We start from the raw sequence: 19439 nt of genomic DNA, 5'->3' as shown, positions 1-19439 counted from the left end.
TAAGTTTTAAGATACATTTGTTGATATGCAAAGATGGAGATTAGCAAGCATTTGTTGAGTTTGATTTCACTGGTACAGTTGGTACCAGGCAAAAGGCTTAGCTGTGCAGTCCGTGAGAGGGATTTTTTCTCCTGCCTTGCATTTCACTACCACCGATGAAGGGTACTGCTGATGTTAAATATTCAGACAGATCTAATCCAATCACCACTGAAGAACTTTACTAGAAGACAGAGTACACTTATAAGATATTTAAGAATCCAGTAATATGGTTTCTCAAAAGAAACTACCACACAAATAGTTGTTAGCAGAAAAACTGAATATAAAGAATAATTCCAGGAATCAAGGAGGCTGAAAGATATAATTTAAGCCTTAAACTGAAATACATAATTTATTAGACCTCATTCTTTGATCTTTAAACCCAAAACTCTGAATTCATTGAGATATTCCAGGAATATCTGAACCACAAATTCAAAAATGCTTTGTCAATATTTTATCATTATAGTTCATAAAAGCCTTTTTGTGGGAAGGAGCAAGATTTGTAATCATCCCTATTTGGCAGTTGTAGCAACACCAAGGGAAAGTCATAGGGAGCTGGCCTTGGTCTCTAGGATACAACAGTTTCAGGTTGTATTTACTCTAATTGTAGCTGCCCAATCTGAGACATTTGCGTCAAACTGATGAGCACTTTCTTTCTAGGCAGTATGCTGACTTTTCATAGGATCAGGATCAGGTCTAGTTGAATACACAGCATTGCAGATGGACTCTGGAGAGCTTATGATTAGTGCAGTTCTCTGAACTTCCTGTTGCCTGTAACAAAGAGGAAGATGGTGAGAATAGAAACCTATGGACATTAAAAAAAAAAAAAAAAAAATTCTAACTATCCTTTAAGGCCATCCCAATCTACCTCCTTTATGGAGCCTTGCCACGTTCCCTCAATTATTTATAATCCACCCCTACTTTTACTCTCCATAGCATTTGGTTTAGCTTTGGATTTTTTTTCAAATCCCCTCCTTTAAAAACATTATTTTGTTTTAATGGCCTTATAGTGACTTAAGTAAACATTTTCATTCCATATACAATAGTCATTTTAATTGTAACCTCAATGGAGGCTATGCTTGCTTATGTATTTTTTTCTGTGTCTCTTGTAGTGCTTAGTAGAGTATTTTCACATAGGAACTCCAAATGTATTTCAATTATATCATAGAATGAATGCTGTGTCTCATATGTAAATAGATGTGCTGTCATTTAGGTTTTGTTGTGCCACTTATAGAGCACAGAGTAGAGTTAGCATAGTTCTTAAGGGCCCTAGGATTTTCACAATATTAAATGAGCATTGGCTTCAACTTAGTCACTAGCTGTATTAGCCCCTAACAAGAAAATCGACGTGACCTTTAAAGTTTGAAGCCAGCCATTGTTTTTGCCTCTCTGGCTAGAAAGTCCTAGATGGTATCTTTACCAATATAAGGCTGCTTCATCTTCATTGAAAATCTGTTGTTTAGTGTAGCTGCTTTAATCAGTGATCTTAGCTAGATCTGTTGGGTAATTTGCTGCAGCTTCTTTGTCAGCTTTGAATTGAAGAGAGTTAGGGTCTTGCTCTGGAGTAGGCTTTGACTTAAGGGTTGTTGTGGCTCCTTTCATCTATCGAGACCACTGAAAGTTTCTCCATACAGGTTGAGTATCCCTTATTTGGAATCCATGGGATCAGAAGTATCTTGGATTTCAGCGTTTTTCAGATTTTGGAATATTTGTATCATACTTACAAGTTGAACATCCCAAAATAAAAAATCTGAGATCTCAAATGCTCCAGTGGGCATTTCCTTTGAGCATCATGTTGACACTCAACAAATTTTCAGATTGTAGAACATTTCACATTTTGAATGTTTGGATTTAAGATGCTTAACATCTGTAAGCAATAAGCCTATTTCATTCTCTTATCATTAATGTGCTCGCTGGAGCACTTTAAATTTCCCTGAAGAACATTTCCTTTGCCTTCACAACTTGGCTGTTTGGTGCAGGAGTCCTAGCTTTCAATGTAGCTCAGCTTTTGACATGCCTTTCTCACTAAGCTTAATCATTTCTAGCTTTCTATTTAAACCGAGAAATGTGCAACTCTTCCTTTCACTTGAATACTTCGAGGTCATTGAGGGGCTATTAACTGACCTGATTTTATTTATTTTCTTTTTTCTTTTTTTTTCCCATTTATTTTATTGCATTTTAGGTTTTGGGGTACATGTGAAGAACATGTAAGGTTGTTGCATAGGTACGCACGTGGCAGTGTGATTTGCTGCCTTCCTCCCCATCACCTACATCTGGCATCTCTCCCCTTGCTATCTCTCTCCAGCTCCCTAACCCCCACCATCCCTCCACTATGTCCCCCCAACTGACCCCAGTATGTAGTGCTCCCCTCCCTGTGTCCATGTGTTCTCATTGTTCAACACCTGCCTATGAGTGAGAACATGCGGTGTTTGATCTTCTGCTCTTGTGTCAGTTTGCTGAGAATGATGGTTTCCAGGTTCATCCATTTCCCTACAAAGGACACAAACTCATCGTTTTTGATGGCTGCATAATATTCCATGGTGTATATGTACCACATTTTCCCTGTCCAGTCTATCATCGATGGGCATTTGGGTTGGTTCCAGGTAACTGACCTGATTTTAATATTGTTGTTGTCTCAGGGATTAGGGAGGCCAGAGCAGAGGGAGAAAGATGGTGAAATGACTGGTTGGTGGAATAGTGAGTACACATTTATCAATTAAGCTTGCCATCTTATATGGGTGTGGGTCATCACATCCCAAAATCATTACAACAGTAACACCAAAGATCACTGCTCACAGATCACCATAATGATATAAAAATTATGACAACATTTGAAATATTGTGCAAACTGTGAAGCAGAGACACAAACTGAGGCACGTACATGTGGAAAAAATGGCATCAATAGACTTGCTCAATACAAGACTGCCACCAATCCTTTTTGGAAAAAGATAATATCTGTGAAGTGTAATAAAACCAGGTATGCCTGAACATATGCTCAAATAGTTTAGACAAAGCCATGTGTCTATTCAACCATGCTTAAATGTCTGCTAGGTTTTTGAAGCATTGTTTTGGCCTGGCTGTTTAATGAAGAAGACGACTTGGTCTCTGTGCATAGTGTATAGTTTAGTGAAGTGTATAGTTCAGTAGAGGTTAGAGGTATGAATCAGCAGAGTGGTAGCACAACTGTAATCTCTGGGGTCAAAGACAAATTCTGCATCATCTCACTTACAGCTGTATGTGTAATATACAAAAGTCGAACTTAGACAGGAAGTTACCAGACACTGGGGGTTGGGAGGAGGGCGGATGTTGGTCAAAAGACACAAAATTCATTTAGGCAGAATAATTTCAAGAGATTGAGTATATGTTGATATGGTTTGGCTCTGTGTCCACACCCAAATCTCAACTCAAACTGTAATCCCCATGTGTCAAGGGAGAGACCTGTAATCCCCCTGTGTCAAGTAATGGAGGTGATTGGATTATGGGGGCTATTTCCCTCATGCTGTTCTAGTTAACAGTGAGTCCTCTCACAAGATCTGATCATTTTATAAGGCCCTGCTCCTTCGTTATTCTCTCTCCTGCATCATCTGAAGAAGGTCCTTGCTTCCTCTTCATCTTCTGCCATGATTGTAAGTTTCCTGAGGCCTTCCCAGTTATGTGGAACTGTGAGTCAATTACACCTCTTTTGTTAATAAATTACCCAGTCTTGGATTGTTTTTTATAGCAGTGTGAAAACACACTAATGCATATGTCATGGTGGCTATAGTCAATTACAATACATCGTATAATTGACAATCGCTAAGAGAGCAGATTTTCAGTGTTCTTACTACACACACACAAAAATAAGTTTGCAAGGCAATACATATGTCATATAGCTTGATTTGGTCACTCACAATGCGTATGTTTACCAAAACATGTTTTACATCATAAATGCATATATTTTTATTTGTCAGAATAAGTTTAAAAAATCAAAATGAAAGAAAAGTTTTCCAGGGGGAAGTGACATTTGAAGTGAATGTTGAATGACATTCAACATTTCATCATGTGAATATGATTTTGAAAGGCAAGGAGGTTTGGGGCAGGAGAGCAGGAAAGACACAGGACCTTAAATGAATTTGCTGACCTTTGAGGAATGGTTTAGGGCTGAAATTGTTTCTGTCCTCAAGAAGGTAGGAAGAGAAAAATTTCAATTACATTCTGACCAATTTGTACCTACTCTGACTTAGCTATCTTTTCTTTCTCTCTACAGTGAAGCCCAGGAGGCTGTAGCTGTATAATACAGTAGCACATATTTGTATCACATTATATAGATATTTAAGTGCATTTTAAATTGCCCTTGTCTGATCCTTATAACACCCCTGTGAATGAGGTGGGTGAAGATATTATTTATAGAAATCATTAAGAGCATGGGCTTTGGAGTCCAACAGGCCTGGCTTCAAATTCTTGCAAGTTTGGGCCAGTTACTTAATTTCTCTGAGACTTGGTTTTTCTTCTATTTTTCTCTCACATGCCTGTAATGTCACACTTTGCTCTACTGATCAGATCTCTTTAGTGGATCTGACATTCCATTTTACTCAGGAATCCAACCTTTGGCGATTTCAGAAGCAGTAAGAACAGAGATTTAGAGAAGGGGCTTTGCAGTCTTATTGTCTGAGTTCAAATTGTGGCTCTATTCCCTTTCATATAGGTCAGGACCTCTGTTGCTCTTAGGAAAGTTAACTTGTTGACATCTCGAGACCCAGTTTCCCTCCTGCTCTCTCTTCTTCCCCAGACCACACTACCCAAGCTTAGGCAGAGATTCCTTCATAATTCACTGTAGCAAGAAGAACTGAGATAGTGTTATAATATACACACAATCACTAAAGACCTGAGATAAACAGAAAACTTAACACTGTATGCTAGCTTCAGTTGCTGCTGGAATCCACAGTCCTCAGACCCCATAGGGGTCCTCTTTCAGGCATTCTTCTCGGCCCACTGTTACGTGGAAGAGGTCAGCATTCTCCAAGATTGACACTTGTACCAGAGAAGCCAACTCATTATAAGTTGGGAGAAGAGGGGAGGTAGTTTTCTCTCACTCTCAGCTAACACCTGTTGTTAGAGGTTGCCCTCCCCCTCAGGAATTCACTCTTCCCAGGATGATTGACAGAGGGCAGGTTAATTTCTTTAAGAGGGAAACCTTCACCCCTACCAAAATCCCATGCAGCCATGCAGTACTCCCAACAAACTAAAATTCTGGCTGGACTCCCAACAAACGAAAATTTTGGCTAGGCTTCAAACTGATATTTTTAAGTATTCCACACTGATTTAATAGGGGCAATTTTGTTTTTATTAATAAAAAGACTAAATATCTTGTTAAGTTTAAAGGAGGAAATTAATACATAGTTTAAATATAAAATATTCTTACATATTTAACATTATAGTCAAGAAAGTTAAAATACTTTTTCACTCAAAGTTGACATCTTTTTTGTCAGGATCAAGAAAATCTCCTTCACCAATCCTTAAAGGAATTGCATAACATGATTAAACCTTTTTCTATTTGTTTTATTGATGCTTTAGCTCACCTTAAAAACTGGTATTCCAGCTAGCTACTCAAGGGCCTAATATGCCAAATATAGCACTAAATTTATCCTCAGGAATGTCACCTAAACTTCAGTTCATAATACATATCTGAGAAAAATATAAGAGTATGATTTTTAAAATCTGGCTTATTCGGTTTTGAATAATATTGTAAGAGATATGAATTGTCCAATTCAGGTTGGTTTTCAGTAGGTGCAAGTCTCAGCATCTATGACCTAAACATGAATTGAAGGTACATCGCCGTACCTATGCCGCACTCTTTTAGGTCTTAGCACCTAGTCTTTTGTGGGGAATAGCTTAATAAGAACACACACACACACACACACACACACACACACACACACACACCCATTCTGTTTAAATAAGCACTACTGAGTTTCAGGTATACCATAGTCTTAGATCTTAGTCTGTATTTAGAAAAGAGACTTTCCTACAAAAAAAAAAATTTCTTCCAGAATGAGGGTATCTTTTTACACTAAATTCAGAATAAGCCGGTTCTTTTGAGTTCTCTCAGCTCCTTCAGAGTCCATTCCCTCATCTTTCTGCCTTTTTGATCAAAGGCTTTGGTACCCCATAAAGGTTCCCAAGACAGTATGTTACTTACCTTGAATTTCTTATAAAGGAGATTGTGCTGTAGGCATTCCTCCGTGACTTACTTTCTTTACTCAGCATTTGTATTTTGTTTGCTTTCAAATTTTCTGAAAACCTTTCTGTTTTTGGTGTATCTCTTCAGTTTTGTTTTATGCTTCAACCTGAAAGCCTTTAAACAATTTTTAATGTCAGTTTAATGCAATAAAAATGGGCTTAAATTCAGTTTGGCATAATTTTATGCCATATTTTCTATTTTATTTGCTTTTTAAAATCTTTAAACTTGAGAGTTTTTTTCTTTTCTTTTTGGGGTGAATATAATTTTTTCTTTTATATAAACATTTTGTGGTAGTTACCTTTGTAATTATTACTCTATATTATGCCCTTAGGCTTTAATTTCCATGGACAGTATTTATTACTTTCCTACTACAGATAATGATGAAAATCATATACTTTGGGCCAGGCGTGGTGGCTCATGCCTGTAATCACAGCACTTTGGGAGCACACACTGGGCAGATCACGAGATCAGGAGTTCAAGACCAGCCTGGCCAACATGGTGAAACCCTGTGTCTACAAAAATACAAAAAAATTAGCTGGGTATGGTGGTGTGCTCCTGTAGTCCCAGCTACTTGGGAAGCTGTGGCAGAATAATTGCTTGAACCCAGGAGGCAGAGGTTGCAGTGAGCCGAGATCGTGTCACTGCACTCCAGCCTGGGTGACAGTGTGAGACTTGTTCATTTGAAAAAAAAAAAAAAAAAACAAAATACACACACACACACACACACACACACACACACTTTATTATCTTCCTTCTCTTTCTTTTCTTTCCTCCACCATACAATTTTGGTAAATTACATAAATTTTCTTAGTGTTTCCCTTTGTTCATTAAATAGGATTACAATATTATTAGTTTGTTAAATCTAAATAATATTCTTTGATTTCTGATTTATATAGATGAGAAATCAGCATTCTTTGCTTTCTGCTGTTTTTTTCCTTCCATATATATATTTTTATTAGTCAAACTACATTCACACCCACACCCACATACACACACAATTTACCTTTGTTCCGTCACCCTAATGTCTATATTCGTTTTGGTCTTCATTGTATGGGGACATAAAATTCTCACTACTACCACCAGTCTTTTTCCAAAGTTCCCCTTTGGTTCTCTAGTCTTTGGGTTCTACTTATTGCCTGAGTTATTAGATGAGAAATGTAGTTTGTTAACTTTATGTTCAAATAGCAAGTTAGCTGGGCATAAAATCTTTGAGTTGTACTTTTATTTGGCAAAATATTTTGCTGGGGTTGCCCCTGCAGTACTGAATGATATTGTAGGGAAGTATATTTAGCCTTATTTTTCCTCCTTATAAGAATCTCAATCCTTTGGCCTGCTATACATGGAAGGCTTTATCTTCAAAATTTAATAATGAGGATATATCTCACTGTTGACAACAGTGAGTAATATTCCCCTGATATATTATTCATGTCTTCAAATAATGGGTTCAAATGATTTGATATCATATTTCATATATTTATTAATTATACTTTGAAACATTTCTTCTGTTTCATTATTTTAGTTTTATGGCTTGAGTAAAGAACTCTAAAGTCTATGTTGTATTTCTTTTGACTCTTTTCTATAGTTGTCATTTTATTTCCAATTCTTTTGGAAATTTTCTCTTATTTCAATTTTATTTTGTCACTTTCATCATTTACACACTTTGTGTACCTGTTTTTGACAGTGTCAATTCTCCCTTATGATCTGTCTAGTGTTGCCTTTTATTTGAGACAGTCTCACTCTGTCACCCAGGCTGGAATGCCGTGGCACAATTTCGGCTCACCACAACATCTTCCTCCTGAATTCAATTGATTCTTGTGCCTCAGCTTCCCGAGTAGCTGGGACTACAGACATGTGCCACCATGCCTGGCTAATTTTTCTATTTTCAGTAGAGATGGGGTTTCACCATGTTGGCCAGGCTGGTCGCGAACTCCTGACCTCAGGTGATCCACACGCCTCGGCCTCCCAAAGTGCTAGGATTATAGGCATGAACCACTGCACCTGGCCTTAGTGTTGCCTTTATTTTTTAGATTATTTTTTCCCCACAATTTTCCTGAGCAACAATAGCTTATTTTTTTATTCCTTCAATTATTTGCATTAATTGTATTTCTGCATAGCATTTTGTTCATAGACCATATAATGCCTCACTACTAAAATATTTTAAAAAATAAAGACAAATTTTTTTCACAATACAGATAAATGTTTAGTCACAATTTACATGTTTTAAAATTAACATTTATATAGAACTTTGTACTTGGCATTATTCTAAGCATTTTACAAATATTTTACAATACTTGTAAATATTGTAAAAACTCATATTTTACAAATGTGAGTTCATTATCATCCTAACAACCCCATACAGTAGATATTCCCTTGAATTCTATTTTACAAACTGAGGAAACTGAGGCACAGAGAGGTTAATTAACTTTCTCCAAAGATTTGTAACTGGGTAGTCTGCTTCCAGTTTCTATCATGTTAACGATTATGCTATGTGGCCTCCAGGCGAGTATTATTTGTTGTTTACTTTTTTTTATTATTTCCTTTTTTTTTTTTCCTGGTAGTATCTCTGTATAGATCCCATTCTTGTTTTTCCTTTTGAACTCATCATTGAAAAAGGTGTGTTTTTCTGGACCAACTACGGTGGGAGTTTCAGATGTAAAGGAGGAGCCAGAGCTGCGTTACAGGTTAGCAGGACTTCTGCACATTGGTTTATGTAGCTACTGCTTCTCTTCAGCCAATTAGGTGTCGGTAAATACAAGACAGTACAGAGACTATCTTGAACCCTGTGCTTCCTTGTATATATGCTGGTGTGTGTGTGTGTGATTCTTTATTTAGATTCCCTTCTTGTTTGTCTCAAAATCAACTCAGGTCCAGGGTTGCTTCTGGGGCCAGCACAAGTGCCCCAATCCTGTGTTGCAAAGGAAGTTTTAGATTTAACAACAGACTGGATCCCTCGCTTTGCAGAGCTGAATTTTGCACTCTCTCTCTCTCTGATATCTCAGAATCTGGCCCTCTGCCTGCTGCTATGGAATTCACTCTGTGGCATGTTCTCTCAGCTTCCTCCCACATGACTCCTGCTCTCTCCTGCTCAGTCTCCACTGCTTTTGGCAGCCTTTACACCTATTTTGGGCTTTGTGGGGGGGTTAGCTGTCTTCTACTTCTGCTGAAAATGAAGTTCGCATTTTTGTTTCCCTTTCTTCTTGTTGCTCTTGGACATTCTCCAGCAGAAGAAGGGGGATGTGCTTAACTGCATGGTATACGGTCAGACCACAAGTGCCCCTTTGCATTTTTATTCTTCTATTTTTTTCCACAGTCAAAGACTCTTAAATTAAAGTTACTAGACCTCTGACAAGAATGGCTAATAAAATGATTATAAAGATTTTCATGAATGAACTGTTATGACTGAGAGAATGGGAGTGAGTATTAACACTTTGGGCCTCATTTGATTAGGCTCATGCAGCCAGACTCTATTGAAATCACTTTTTACCCCATTCTCATTGATGAATGTTACTAGTATGCTGTTTATTTCCTCTACCGAATTGCAAATGAATGTAATTAAAATTCTAAAGCAAAAATCCAAACCCTCCTTGCCCTGATTTAGTACACACCTAATGTGTCCAGTTTCATACAATCTGTTTAATACATGCAATGATATAAAATAAAAATGCTCTTCAGTTTAAAGGTTATTTCGTGGTTACGCCTGAATTATTTGAGAAAAAGTATGGCCCTCCTTGACATTTTAATAAAATATTCAACAAAATTGAAAGTAGTAAGACAAAATATGGTCTTAAACATCAGCTAAACATTAAGGTCATTCATTTCATTGTCAAAATACTCTAGATATTCGACCTTTTAAACTATATAATGCTGAAATTAAAAATCAGTGTTTTTTTTTTTTAAATTGTACTTCAGATTCTGGGGTACATGTGCAGATCATGCAGGATTGTTACATAGGTACATACATGGCAATGTGGTTTGCTGCCTCCATTCCCCGTCACCTACATCTGGCATTTCTCCCCATGTTATCCCTCCTTGACCTCCCCACCCATCCCATCCCTCCCTTGGCATCCCCCAACAGACCCCAGTGTGTGATGCTCCCCTCCCTGTGTCCATGTGTTCTCATTGTTCAACACCCGCCTATGAGTGAGAACATGCGGTGTTTATCTGTTCTTATATCATTTTGCTGAGAATGATAGTTTCCAGATTCATTCATGTCCCTAAAAAGGATACAGACTCATGGTTTTTTATGGCTGCATAGTATTCCATGGTGTATACTTGCCACATTTTCCTTGTCCAGTCTATCGTCGATGGTCATTTGGGTTGGTTCCAGGTCGTTGCTTTTGCAAACAGTGCCACTATGAACATACGTGTGCATGTGTCTTTGTAATAGAATGATTTGTAATCCTTTGGATATATACCCAGTAATGGGATTGCTGGGTCAAATGGAATTTCTATTTCTAGGCCCCTGAGGAATCGCCACACTGTCTTCCACAATGGTTGAACTAACTTACACTCCCACCACCAGTGTGAAAGTGTTCCTATTTCTCTGCATACTCTCCAGCATCTGTTGTCTCCAGATTTTTTTAATGATCACCATTCTAACTGGCGTGAGATGGTATCTCAATGTGGTTTTGATTTGCATTTCTCTAATGACCAGTGATGATGAGCATTTTTTCATATGTTTGTTGGCCTTATAAATGTCTTTTTTTGAAAAGTGTCTGTTCATATCCTTCACCCACTTTTGGATGAGTTTGTTTGTTTTTGTCTTGTAAATCTGTTTTAGTTATTTGTAGATTCTGGATATTAGCCCTTTGTCAGATGGGTAAATTGCAAAAGTTTTTTTCCCATTCCATTGGTTGCCAGTTCACTCTAATGACTCTTTCTTTTGCTGTGCAGAAGCTGTGGAGTTTGATTAGGTCCCATTTGTCTCTTTTGGCTTTTGTTGCCAGTGCTTTTGGTGTTTTAGTCATGAAGTCCTTGCCTGTGCCTATGTCCTGAATGGTTTTGCCTAGGTTTTCTTCTAGGGTTTTTATGGTGTTAGGTCTTATGTTTAAGTCTTTAATCCATCTGAAGTTAATTTTAGTGTAAGGTGTCAGGAAGGGGCCCAGTTTCTGCTTTCTGCACACTGCTAGCCAGTTTTCCCAACACCATTTATTAAACAGGGAATCCTTTCCCCATTGCTTGTTTTTGTCAGGTTTGTCAAAGATCAGATAGATTGTTGTAGGTGTGTGGTGTTGGAAAGTCGGTGTTGTTTTCTACTCCAAATCTTAAAACTATGGTAAAATAAATACCATTCAGGCAGTGATAGTTTGAGAAACTCTCTTGATGCTCTCAAATTGTGAAGTGTGTGCACATATTGTTCCCCTGATTATTGGACTTGAAGCCTCCCATCTAATTTCCAGGTAAAAATATTATCCATGTTTTTGTATGAAGATTTTTTAACATTTTATATGAATTTCTTTTCATGTTTAATCCCATTTGATTTATATATGCAGGCTCTAATATTCCATTTCCCTTTTCATTAAATAGTGACTTAAGAAACTAAAAGAATTTGTAGCAGGAAAGAGCTAATCTTAATGATGATAAATAAAATTGATATTTAAGTTGAAACATGGCCTTCCTTACCTCTCAATCCCCCATAATTCCTCTTATGGCTTAATTGTGGTTTGTTAGACCTATAATTTGGCTATAATTTCCTTCTCTGAAAAAGTTTAAGTAATGAATCATTTTTTGAAATCCTTATTAGTGAGAATTCTTTTCCCTCTCAATTTTCTCACCTTCTAATTTTCAATACAAATGATGAATCATGAAGTCACTGGGATTTTCCTAAGCACATTTGCCAACCTCTTCAAATTTCTGGCTTTTAAAAAGTCTAATTTGGGATTTTTATTACAGGAAGAAATCATTTATTGCCTGAATAAAATGTGTTGGTGAAATAGATTAAGAACTTCTACAGGACATAAATTCAAAAAAAGTTTATATTGCTACATTGTATATTTCTCTTTGAATAGTATTCCATTATCTTGTTTTATGTTGATATTTACCATGCTTTGTTCATTTTAAAGTATGTCTAAATTTAAAAATAATAATAAAGTAAAAAATGCCTTTTACAATTGGCTTCAAAATTACATGTTACCTAATTGTCAGGTAATGGCAGAATACGTAAGAGTTTTTGTTTTCATTTGAAACTTTGTGTTGGTTTAACGTTGATAGGCACTTAACGTTAAATGAATTATTGAATGAACGAATGATATTAGAATCTAGGTAAAGTAAAGTAACCAACTAATCCAGTTTGCCTGGGATTGCCCCGCTTCTTAAACTAACATTTCCTTGACCTGGAAACCTGGATTATTGATCATCTAGAAAATGTGAGTTTACCTTGAATACCTTTTGCTATGTTTAAGAACTGGGGTCAGCAAACTATAAACCTTGGCCAAATCTAGCCTGTTTTTGTAAATAAAGCTCTGCTAAAATGCAACAACACTTATTCACTTATATATCACTAATGGCTGTTTTCATATTACAGCCACAGAGTTGGGTAATTGCAACAGACTACATGGCCTGTAAGGCCAAAATCTTTACTACTATGCTCTTTACAAAAAAAGTTTTGTATTCTTACATTCCAAATTTCATCTTAAACATTTTATACAATTAAAAGAGATCATTTTAGAAAATTACTTTTGGAAATTTATAACTAAACTTGATAAAAAATATTATTTATGATTTGCAGGTAAAATGTGTTGACATTCTGTGATCTTTCATTAAATACCAACTACTGGGCTGAGTTTTAGAAATAAATAGAAAAATAAATAAGACACTATTTGTGACCTTGGGAAACTCATTCTGAAGTCAGAGAAATGCAGAGGTAATGTTAGTAAATATATGCAAATTTCTTTAGATGAAATATTTTGGATCAGATGGGATAATGTTTCAAGCAGTGATCATTTTTAAAATTTCACCTTATTTTTTTTTGAGATGGAGTCTCACTCTGTCACTCGGTTGTTCAGGCTGGAGTGCAATGGTATAATCACAGCTCACTGCAACCTCCATTTCCCAGGTTCAAGCAACTCTCCCACCTCAGTCTCCTGAGTACATGGGATTACAGGCATGTGCCATCATGCCCAGCTAATTTTTGAATTTTTGTAGAGATAGGGCTTCACTCTGTTGGCCAGGCTGGTCTTGAACTCCTGACCTCAGGTGATTTGCCCACCTTGGCCTCCCAAAGTGTTGGGATTGCAGATGTGAGCCACCGCATTTGGACTAAAATTTTAACTTTTGTTTTCTTTTCCACTCAAGTCTGTCCTCTATTTATCACCTCCAGGTAAGGATGAAACAAAAGAGAGAGAAAAGCAAGAATCTTAGCTCGTTGTAAGTTTCTTGATTAAAGCTTGAGACTTACACTTGGCATGTAGATAAATAGTCCAGTGACAATACTGTTAATGAAGGTTCTTGCCAACACTTTCATGTGTTTTAAGTTAGTGCTAGCATGGTGACAATGGAACAAGCAGGACCATGTAGGGGAAAGTTTGAATTCAAACCAAACTTGGAAAAAGATGACATTTGGGAATCACAGTTGCTAAGATTACATCTACACGTGGAGGACTAAGTACACTTAGAGGACTTTCTTAGTGAAAATATAGTCAGAGAAGAGAGAATAAGTTGATCTATATTGGAGAAATAGCAAATGAAAAAATTGTTAAGCAAGAATAATAGGATTTATTAAGATCTTACTGTATGCTGTCGTTTAAACTCTGGAGTCAGCTATGCCTGAATTCTACCTTTGACATTTTGGCAATATGAACCATTAAGTCACATGCTTTCTGTCACTTGCAGTTGTTAAAAATCCCAACTAATATATATATAGAGCTTCCCCCAATTTCCCTTGAAATAGCAGAGGAAAATAAAAATGAATCTGTAGCACTCTGAAGATGTAGCTCAGGAAAATCCAAAGCATGTATAAAACTTCTTTCAAATCTCCATTTCATCTTACAATTAATAAGAATGTTGTGTTATTCTTCATAATATATTTTTTTATTAAAAAATATGTGTTTCAGAATGAAGGAAAAAATAGAGACTTAAAATTATCCAGCATTGGCCTAAGCATTCTACACATCTCATTACATACAATTTTACAAAACATTTGCAATTGGTAGTAGTATTCCCATTTTATAGATGAAGAACTCAAAGCTCAGTGAGATTAAGAACTTATTCAGGGTCACAGAACTATAGATTGAAAAGCCAGTATTAAAATCTAGGTCAAGTGTAATGCCAAATTTTAACAATTAACCTGAGTCTCCACAATCATGGACCAGAAAGGACACAGAGGTGGGGGCAGGGGTGGGCAGCAGAATTGAGACATGCTAAGTTTATCTTAAAGAAATGAATATCAGGTTAAATATAAGAATAACTACAACAACTAACCAATCTCTATAATTTGTGTATCTAATCTACATCAGACACTGTGAGCTCAAAGAAATCAAGGGATGGCTAGCAGCCCTTGGAAGGAACTACCAAGCAAATAAGTAATATGAGCTTGTGCAGAGAATTAACTTCAGCTGTACATAGTTTACACCCCCAATGGCTCCTGACATTCCACGAGTGGTGGTGTGCTGCTGAACTGACTTGGTATGGTGAGCTACGGAAGCAATGTGATCAAATGGATGACACTAGAGAGCTGGAGAAAGTACAGTCTGAACTAAATGGCTCCATCTTGGGAGACTAACTTACTGTGCTCCCTTCTTTCCTGTTCCTTCTCCAGCACAGGTGGTAACAGTGGAAATGTAATGCCAGAAAACCTGATTAGCGGAACTTTCTGTTCTATTTTATAGTGATTTCAACCTTGATTAGTTTTCTATCCTGAAATTTGTGACTCACTGGCTGATAAGTAATAGTCATGATCAAATATGTTTTTAATACAGAAACATATTTTCAAAATTACCTTGAAATTTATTACATAAGAATGCTGTAGAATTTTTGAAGGATTCATCTAAGATAATATATTAATATACACATAAACACATATAGATACTTTGTTGTACACTGTTTTTTAAAATAAAATACCTGTGTGTCTAAACGGCAAAAAGAGACATGAAAAGTTATTACTCAGTTAATCCAGAATTGAGAAAACTAGAAAACAAAATTTTAGGGTGTTTTAATTTTGTGAAAAGGAAGGAATAAGTAGAATTGATGTTTTGCTCATTTAAGTGACAACAAACATTTGTATAGTGCGCTATAGGTTATAAAACTCTTATCCAAGTTCTCTTATTTAGTTCTTATAATAGAAGGACATGACTTTCCATAAAGGTTGGAGTTTCAACTAAGACCTAGGTCTCTGAATCAAATTCCATCCCTTTTCATCCCATCATCACTTCACTTTTATACTATGTAAGGTCTGCATGTGGACTGAATTCCTAAACAAACAACCCCAAGATGCTACAAAAAACATGGGAGTACAGATCTCTTCAAGATCCTCAATTCAATTTTTTTTAGAATAAATACTAAGAAGTGGGATTCCTGGATCATATGACAGTTCTACTTTTAATTTTTTGGAAAACCTTCATACTATTCTTCACAGTGGCTGCACCATTTTACAATCACACCAACAGTGCCCGTGGGTTCCAATTTCTCTGCATCCTCATCAACACTTGTTTCTTCCCTCCCTCCCTCCCTTCCTTCCTTCGTCCTTCCTCCTTTCTTCCTTTCTTTTCTTTCTTTTTCATAATGATAATCTTAATAGGTGTGGGGTGACATCTCCTTGTGGTTTTGATTTGCATTTCCCTGATAATGACTGACACTGAGCATCTTTATATATACTTGCTGGCCATTTGCATGTCTTCTTTAAAGACATATAAATTCAAGTTATTTAAGCCCTTTGCCCCCCCCGCGCCTTTTTTTTTTTTTTTTTTTTTGCGACAGAGACAGAGTCTTGCTGTCACCCAGGCTGGTATGGGTGCGATGTCGGCTCACTGTAACCTCCGTGCCTGCCCCCCGCACCCCTCCCCACTCCGGGTTCAAGCAATTCTCCTGCTTCAGCCTCCTAAGTACCTGAGATTACAGGCGCCTGCCACTGCGTCTGGCTAAAATTTGTATTTTTAGTAGAGACAGGGTTTCACCATCTTGGCCAGGCTGGTCTTGAATTCCTGACTTTATGATTCACCTGCCTCGGCCTTCCAAAGTGCTGGGATTACAGGCGTGAGCCACCCTCCCTGGCCTGGCCCACTTTTCAATTTAGCTATATGTTTGCTTGCTACTAGTTATAGGAGTTCCTTATATAATTTAAATATAACTCCTTATCAAATACATGATACTTGCAATCCTATGTTCATTGCAGCTATTCACAGTACCCAAGAGTTGGAAATAATCTAAATGTCCATTAGTGAATGAATGGTTAAAGAAAACAGGCTATATACAAAAAATGAATTATTATTCAGCCATAAAAACGGAAATCTTGCCATACACTATAACATGGATGAAACTTGAGGACATTACTTGATCGAAATTAGCCAGTCGCAGGACATATAATGCATGATTTCACCTACATGTCGTATCTAAAGTAGCCAAAGTCATTAAAGAAGAAAGTATCATAATGGTCACCAGAGGATGAGGGGAGAGTAAATAAGGAGTTGCTGTTCAATGGGTATAAAGTTTCAGTCATGCAGGACGAAAATGTTCTAGAGGTTTGCTGTACAACAGTGTGTTTAGAGTTAACAATACTGTACTGCACTTAAAAATTTGTTAAGAGTGCCAGGTGTGGTGGCTCACACCTGTAATCCTAGTATTTTGGGAGGCCAAGCTGAGCAGATCATGAGGTCAAGAGATCAAGACCATCCTGGCCAACATGGTGAAACCATGTCTCTACTAGAAAATACAAAAATTAGCTGGGCATGGTGGCGTGCGCCTGTAGTCCCAGCTACTAGGGAGGTTGAAGCAGGAGAATTGCTTAAACCCAGGAGGCAGAGATTGCAGTGAGCCTAGATTGCGCCACTGTACTCCAGCCTGGTGCCTGGTGACAGAGCAAGAGTTTGTTTCAAAAAAAAATTCGTTGAGAGTGTAGGTCACATGTTATGTATTTTTTGCTACAATTAAAAAAAATTAAAAAAACAAAATGAAGAAAGGAATAGGAGAACTACAAAGCAAAATGTATTTAACACATTAGTTGACTATTTCTGAATCTAAATCTACTGCAGATGACAATTCAGGCCATTATTCAGGGCCAGACTTTGTTCCACTGATAAGCAGTCGGAGCAGTGAGGCAGGAAAGCCACCTGCTGAGAATAGGGCCTAAAAGAGACCAGAGGTGGGATACATGCAATTAACCCTTAACCCCTTCCCCAGCTCACCATGATGGAACAGCAGATTTACCTGGCTCTCTTCCTCTCCATATTTTCACCTCTATATGCCCTTAGAGTGTAGCTGCCCCAGTTCACCTCTTTTTTGGGAGGAAGTAGGTATGAATGGATCTTCATATTCTGATCGTCTTGAAATGAGTTAGGAAAAACACTATTTTTCTTTTCTGGTTAATAGGCAAGGAGATCTCTGGTTTATGAGAGTAAACTTGGTTACATTTTCAGCTATAAATGACTGGCTCTCTTAGGAAATACAAATGGACAGTACTTGGAGGCTGGAGGAGTAGTATGGAAAATCTGATGAAGAAGGTGTGGGCCTGGCCACTGGAAAGCATTTTGGTGGGTCTAATGATTTTGGGAAAATCTCTGCAAGGCTGGAACATTTTGCCACACATAAGTGGTTATTTCCTCAGCCTCTTCTGCATTCACTGAGAGCTCTGTGTAGCCGGTTAGAGAGTGACAGAACTGAAAAATAGTCCCAGTATGGGTCTGTCAGGAGAGATACTTCAGTGTAGGTTTTTCGAATATGTTCCATTATAACAGAGCCTGGTTTCAAACAAAATCTGCCTCATTCTGGTCCATAGAATTCTTGGAAACATAATTTTATATACCCAAAAAGTCCTCTGAGCTCTTCGAGGGAGTACTGTAAAGGCTTTCACCACCACCTTACCTCTGTTCTGTCTAAGCAGGAAATCAAGTCCTGCCAAATGCAAATGAGCTCAGACTCCAAAAGGCCAAGTGTCACGATGCATAATGCTGCTGGATTTAGAAAGATCATGCCCTGCAGAAATGATATTTGAGGGTTTAAGAGACTATAGAAAGTCATCCTGAACATATTTAAAATGTGTGATTTCAGAATAGTAGTACGTGCAAAACCATCTTAGATTTGTATTAGTAAGTCAGAATACCTTCCCTTCCTTTTCACGGTGGCTCCAGAACCTCCAAGGAATTTATCAGAGCCTCCTGCTTCTCCCGTCTGCGCTCTGTTTTAGAAGAGAAAAGCTTCTTTTTGATTCACATGTCATAGGTGTTCTAGAATAATGCTGACTCATGCCTGAAAGATGGCATTGGCTTTGCTGAAAGAAAACAGAAGCTGATCCTCTAAAACCTACTGCTGTCCTCAAAGAGTTAACGGAGTCAGTTCCAAAGGAGTTAGGCAACAGCTGAAACTGGATAATAAATGTGACACTCTCAGACTATCTGTAGCAAATATTTGAGCTTATCAAATAACAGAGGAAGTAGTTTAGTTACAAATAAACCAATCTCTCATAAAACAAGTTTTCACACAGGTTCATTTCATTGAGCTGGAGACAGTTAGAGGCCACTCGTAGGCGGAACTCCCGCTCTGTACACTCTAACAGCCCCTCGTGATTAATGGACAGCCAGGGGGAGGCTGCGTCCTGCCGCTCTGGCCTTCATATCAGTAGAACAGCCATAAACAGCATCTCAGGATTATTGCGAGGAAGTGACTCCTCCTCTGGGAACATAGCTGGGCTTGTGCTCCTTCTCCCTCACCACCCGCCTTCTTTCTCTCCCGCTCGCTCCCTTTTTTACCCTGTAGAGCAGAGACCATCGTGTCCTAGAAACTATAGTAGATGTCACTGCTTGGCACTTGCTGTGCAAAGAGAGGACAAGTATGTGGGTGTGAGGGGGAGGCGGAACGCTACTCTTAAAGTAACAGGGACTGTGCTAGCAGGGCCACGATGGAGGCTTTTTTTTGCTATGGCCTTTGAAATCTCTTTGGGGAAGGCATCTAATTTGGAGTCCAGAAAAAAAGCACAAACACTGTTTTAGAGTAGGAAAAAAAAAGGTAGAGCTCCTTCTTTCAAGGTAAAATTCTC

The 19439-nt window shown here is 37.7% G+C and overlaps 1 long non-coding RNA gene across 2 annotated transcripts; it reads right to left on the bottom strand.

Annotated features, from left to right (window-relative positions):
* Window positions 1-369: 369 nt before the first annotated feature.
* On the bottom strand, window positions 370-18756 carry LOC116551325. 2 transcript variants are annotated; one of them, XR_004268851.1, is made up of 3 exons: window positions 18507-18756; window positions 2918-2970; window positions 370-807 (listed from the first exon to the last, which is right to left on the bottom strand). It is a non-coding gene; the product is annotated as an uncharacterized LOC116551325 (long non-coding RNA). The 2 variants fall into 2 exon arrangements; XR_004268850.1 differs by lacking the exon at window positions 2918-2970.
* Between the last annotated feature and the right edge of the window lie 683 nt (window positions 18757-19439).

The sequence above is a fragment of the Sapajus apella genome, unplaced genomic scaffold (genome assembly GCF_009761245.1).
Source record: "Sapajus apella isolate SASKATOON/1434 unplaced genomic scaffold, GSC_monkey_1.0 scaffold9, whole genome shotgun sequence".
Classification (NCBI taxonomy): domain Eukaryota; kingdom Metazoa; phylum Chordata; class Mammalia; order Primates; family Cebidae; genus Sapajus; species Sapajus apella.
Note: the sequence above shows the minus strand (reverse complement) of the source record. Positions and strands in the feature narration are given on the sequence as shown.